Source organism: Echinops telfairi, unplaced genomic scaffold, assembly GCF_000313985.2.
Source record: "Echinops telfairi isolate 266 unplaced genomic scaffold, ASM31398v2 ScPeMD7_7467;HRSCAF=8505_0, whole genome shotgun sequence".
Lineage (NCBI taxonomy): Eukaryota > Metazoa > Chordata > Mammalia > Afrosoricida > Tenrecidae > Echinops > Echinops telfairi.
In genome coordinates, this window is record NW_022111367.1 from 2,292,632 (window position 1) to 2,298,631 (window position 6,000).

Genomic DNA, 6,000 nt, shown 5'->3' on the forward strand with positions numbered 1-6,000 from the left:
CATGTAGCAGGGAAGCAAGTGAGTCCACATGGAAGAAGCACACCAGCCTGTGTGATCATGAGGTGTCCACAGGATCAGGTATCAAAAGATCCAAAACAAGCAACTATATAGAAGCTAAGAGCAGGATTGGAGTGGAGACCCAAAGCCCATCTGTAGACAATTGGATATCCCTCCACAGAATGGTTATAAGGAAGGGATGATTCAATCAAGTTGTAGTATAGCATTGATGAATCACACATCATTCCTTTAGTTCCTGAATACTTCCAACCCCTCCACTACCATGACCCAGTTCTACCTTACAAACCTGGCTGACTGGAGAACACCCATTAATACAGATAAGAACTCTTAAGACATGGAATTCAGGAAAGATTACCCCTCCTGAGGAAGAAGGGGTTAATAGACACCCACATGGAAGAAGCAACCAGCCAATGTGATCATGATGTGTTGATGGGATCAGGTATCAGGCATCAAAGACCCAGAACAAAAAATCATATCCATGTAAATGAAGGGGAGTGTGGAATGGAGACCCAAAGTCCATCTGTAGACATCACAAGAAAGAGATGAGCCAGTCAAGGCTCAATATAGCACCGATGAAAATACAATGTTCCTCTAGTTGTTTAATGCTTCCCCCCACTATCATGATCTCAATTCTACCTTACAAATCCAGCTAGACCAGAGCATGTACACTGGTACAGATAAGAGCTCGAAATCCAGGACAGATAAACCCCTGGGGGCCAATAATGAGAGTAACAATACCAGGAGGGAAAGGGGGGAGAAAAGGGGAACCGATCATAATGATCTACATATAACCCCTTCCCAGAGGGGGAACATAAAATGGGTGAATGGAGACTGGTCAGTGTAAGACATGAAAAAACTATAAATTATCAAGGGTTCATGAGGGAGGGATTGAGGGAGGAGGGAAAAATTAGCTGATACCAAGGGCTCAAGTAGGAAGTTTTTTTTTTAATCAGGACCGTGTCTTTATTAAAGAGAATTAGAACTAGACTAGACCTGGCAGCCAAAGAGAGACGTACTGGCCAGGAAGATGGGGTGGGCTCAGACCCTGGGGGAATTCAAGGTCAGGCCGATGGCCTAGGAGAGGTAAAGGAGACCAGGCGTTGGCAGCAGCTGTGGAGGTGTCCCAAGGTTCAGCTTTCAGGTACTGGGACCCCCAGCAGGGGCTGTAGGTGGGTTGGGCTGGCCAGGGTGTCACCCGGGCACTCCTGCTCTGTGTGCCTAGATCACCCACTGGTCTTGATCCTGCTCATTGCTTTCCATGTCCACTTCATTGACCTTACCATTGTCGGGTGACCCATTGTAATCATCTCATCCATGTCCTGCATATCCTCGTCATCCTCTGATTCTCCTCACTATCTTCATCATCTTCTTCCGCCTCCTCATCATAGTGCTCCAAGGCTGGCTTCCCAGTAGGTACCAGGTTGTTGTCCTTTTCTGCAATGGTCTGGAGCCAGGCCTGAAGCTGCTGCTCCTGCGGTTGCTGTTGTGTTTCCTCCACACGGGGCCGATCCAGACGTAACCAGAGCGTCTCCATCACACGGGGGAAGAGTGAGGGAAACAAAGCAGACAGGGCTCCTAGATGGCTATTTAACCTTGGACAAGTCATGTCACCAACCACTTGCAACCTCAGCTACCTCATCGCACCCGTGAGTGGCAGCCGGAGGCCCTTCTATCTGCCGGAGTGGAAGAACACACCCAAATCCGGGGTCAAACCAAAGGCATGCGTCCTAGGCTGCCTTTGGGTTCGAAAGAAAATCTTTTTAAAATGATGATAGCAACATATGTACAAATGTGCTTGACACAATGGATGCATGTATGGATTGTGATAAGAGCTATAAGAGCCCCCAGTAAAATGATTTATTATGTGTGTGTGTGTATATATATATATAATCTATTACAAGGCACATGTCAGAAATCAGAAGGCAAGCATATGTTTAGGCACTAATCTTTTGTATGTGTGGTGAAAATATACATAAAACATAACACCACCTCAATTTCTACATGTACAATTCAATGACGTTGGTTACGTTGTTCAAGTTGTACAAACATCGCTATGCTATTCCAAGTAATCCCTTGAACACATAACCCAGTGACTTCCGAGCAAAAAGTTTTCCTTTTCCCTTCCCTCCTATCCTAGTAATTACTAATATTATGTAGCTTCTATGTATTTTTTCATTTCATATAAGAGATCATAAAATATTTGTCCTATTGCCACTGACTATGTTGTAAAGTTTTACCTATGGTAAAAGCATCTATCAGGACTTCATTTCTCTTGATGGCTGAGTAGTATTGCCTTTGTTTCTTCAAGGAGCCCTGGTGTTATGAGCTGGGCTGCTAACTGAATGGCCAGTAGTTCAGCCCTGCGATAGGAGGAAGATGAGGCTTTCTGCTTCTGTGAAGGTTACAGCCTCAGAAACCCACAGAGCTTGTTCTACTCGGTTCTATAGGGTCCCTTTGTGTGGGGGAAAAGAGGGCCCCCAACAAATTATCATGGGTCCGTTAGGCGCAATTGTATGGCAATAAAAAGTAAAGATTATAGTGAAGTCATAGGGAGCATGAGAGAAGAGCGATTGAAATAATGGAGTCAGATACGATTCGTGGTAGCATGCTCACCTCAGCCCCGCTTAGTGGTCCTCTTGGGGAGAACCGGAGAGTGAGAGCAGGGGCCAGAGAGACGTTTATTGCTCACCAAGGCTTATAACTACTTTGGGGCTGAGGGTGGGGCTGATTACAGGTAACCACACGTCACAGGAAAGGGCAGTACAATAGGCATACACATCATAGGAAGGGGATGTACAATAGGCATAAGCCTGACAGGAAGGGGATGAGCTAGGGGTGTGCTCATAGGAAGGGGAGGGACTAGAGGTATACATGTGACTAGATGGGCAGACCCTAGACTCATGACGGTGGCCTAACTTTGGTCACCCTGGGGTGAGCTTGACCTCTCTGGGGTCTCCTACAAGGAAACAGTCAACTACTATTCTTATCAGAAGGGAGTGGGTCCTACTTGTGGGATAAACAGTGGTGACTGCTTGCTCTAGATGGCTGATAACTTTTAGGGAGAATCACCCCTGGCCCACTTCTGTTGACCTCCAAGTGTATTGTCATTCACCACGTGTAGCAAGCAGCTAAGTTTGGCATATATTTTGGGGAGACAACTTGGGAGAAATCCTTCTGTTTCCTACACATTTGAGTCAGAATTGATTCAATGGTAGTTGGTTGGGTTTTTTTTAGGGGGCAAGTTGTAGTGGTTGTTTCCGTTTTCACCTTTTGGCTATTGTGAAGGGTTCTGAAATAAAAATTGATGTAAAAGTTTCTGTTTGCAGCCTTGTCTTCACTTTTTCTGGGCATATACCTAAGATTGAGATTACTGGTCAAATGATAATTCTGTGTTCATCTTTTTGAACTCTATGTTCAGACTTTTCCACAATTGCTGTACTGCTTTACATTCCCTTCAGTAATAAATGAGAAGGAAGCACTAATACTGATGATTTAAAAAATAAACAAGTCTCCATATTTTAAATGCTTTTTACTTACATGTTCTGAATTGTATTAGTTTTATTATTTTTCATTTCTTTATGCACTCAGCTGATAGAGTTTTTAATATTTAAAATTTGAAATTTCAACTTTTTACAAATTTAAAAATGTTTTTAACAAAGTAAAAAATCTTAATTTAGCTTGAACTCTCTTTTTTTTCTAATTTTATTGTGAATTAGGTGGGGTTTACATTTCAGATCATCATTTTTGTATTTAACAACTTAAAATAACTTACCTAACCTCTCAATAGCTTGCCACCCTCTAGCTCCCATTTCCCACTCTCCTTGTAGGATAATATCTTCACCTTTACCCAACACTTGTTTACCCTCTAGCCCATTGGTTAGTGCAGCGGTTCTCAACCTGTGGGGGTTGAATGACCCTTTTACAGGGGTCCCCCGATTCATAACAGTAGCAAAATTACAGTTATGAAGTAGCAACAAAAATAATTTTATGGTTGGGGGAGTCACCATCACATGACGAACTGTATTACCTCCTCAAGGCAGGCCTGTTAAGGGCTACACACTCTCCCTAAAACACACCCATTATACCAGTTTTTAAACCCAAAGGCAGCTACCAACTTGTTCAAGATCTTAGAGCAATCAATTCCACTGTCTTGCCTATCCATCCCATTGTTCCCAATCCCAACATTCCCTACTATCACACCCAATACTACTCATTATATGGTATTAGATTTAAAGGATGCTTTGTTTACTCTCTGTGGCAGTTATAATCTCCTATCAATTTGTGAAGAGGTAGAGTCTATCCTGTTAATCAGGTCACAGCTTGATAACCTCATTTGGAGGCACTAAGGAGATAAATAGCTCATTGGAGATGAGACACACACTCTCCCTGCGAGACATTCCTGTTAGCCACATGGAGCTATGCTGATGCAGCCAGAGCCCTGGAGGAGCCATGCGGAGACCCACACCAGCGCTGAGATACTTCTACCGCCACTGGATCCACACGACTTTCCTCCCGCTTGCCTATGATCTTCCTGCATTCAGCGTCATTGCATGTGTTGCATGAGTCTAAAGAGGAATTTATAGATTAGTATCAGACATATGGACTAATATTAGACTTATGGACTTGATCTGGACTTGCCTGGGATATTTTCTTAATATACAATTACTTTTTTATATAAAGCTCATATACACATATATGAGTGTAAGTGAATTTGTTTCTCTAGTCAACCCAGACTAACATACTATTCCAGTGGTTCTCAACCTTCCTAATGCTGCGACCCTTTAATACAGTTCCTCATGTTGTGGTGACCCCCAACCATAAAATTATTTTTGTGGTTACTTCTTAACTGTAACTTTGTTACAGCTATGTTTTCCCATGGTCTTAGGCGACCCCTGTGAAAGGGTTGGTCAACCCCCAAAAGGGTCACGACCCACAGGTAGAGAACCACTGCACTATCTCTTTCGATGACAGGTCCTAAGCCCTATTTGCCTTCACCTAGATGGATCCTGATGCCATACATTCTCAACAAGTAACCTTGAGAATCTTACCCCAGAAGTTCAGAGACAGCCCCCATTTCTTTGGTCAAGCTCTAGTGATTAAGCTCTCATCTTTAAACCTTTCCCCCCACTTTCTCCCCCAGTATGTGGATGTCCTTCTGCTAGGTAGCCCCCTCCTTTCCTGACTCACAACCACAGACCAACATTCTTCTAAACTTCCTAGCAGATAGAGGGTACTGAGTATCCCCACCAAAATCCAACTCTCTCATCCCACTTTCATCTACCTGAGAGTCTGACTCACAAAACATTGCAGAGAGATCACAGTAGACAGAAAACAGCTTCTTGATTAACTTACAACTCCCTCCACAAAAGCTGAGATACTCTCCTTTCTAGGCCTTGTGGACTATCTCAGACTGTGGATTCCCAATTGTAGCGTGTTAGCTAAACCTCTCTATGAAGCTGCAAAGGGAGATCACACTTTACCTCCAGACCCAACAACATCTATTGAAAAAGTGTACCAAATACTTCAATATGCCTTACTCTTAGCTCTGTCTCTTTCCCAATCCAACCCTTCCTTTTACTCTACATGTGACACTCATGGTATGGCTGTGGAAGTTCTAGGCCAGGAAATAGGACCTTCTTTTGCTCCTGTAGCTTAGCTATATAAACAGCAAGATCCAATTGTCAGGGGATGGTCCCTATGCCTATGGGCCCTGGAAGCAACTGCTCTCTTGGCCCAAGAAAGCACTAAAATTACTTTTGGCCAAGACACTTACATTAGGTCCCCTCATCATTTATGCAACCTAGTCACCCATCATGCTACATCAGCCCTTACACCATTTCTTCTCAGCTATTTCATCTCACCTTTTTTTTTTTTTTGACAATCTAGAAGATTCTTTATTATCTACACACATGACAAATCACAAAATAGAGTTGAATGCCAGGAGCCTTTCTCTCAGGACCAAGAAAACAGTCTACAGTCATC

The 6,000-nt window shown here is 43.3% G+C and overlaps 1 pseudogene; it reads right to left on the reverse strand.

Annotated features, from left to right (window-relative positions):
• Window positions 1-1,236: 1,236 nt before the first annotated feature.
• LOC101645943 lies at window positions 1,237-1,624 on the reverse strand (annotated as a pseudogene).
• Window positions 1,625-6,000: the final 4,376 nt, after the last annotated feature.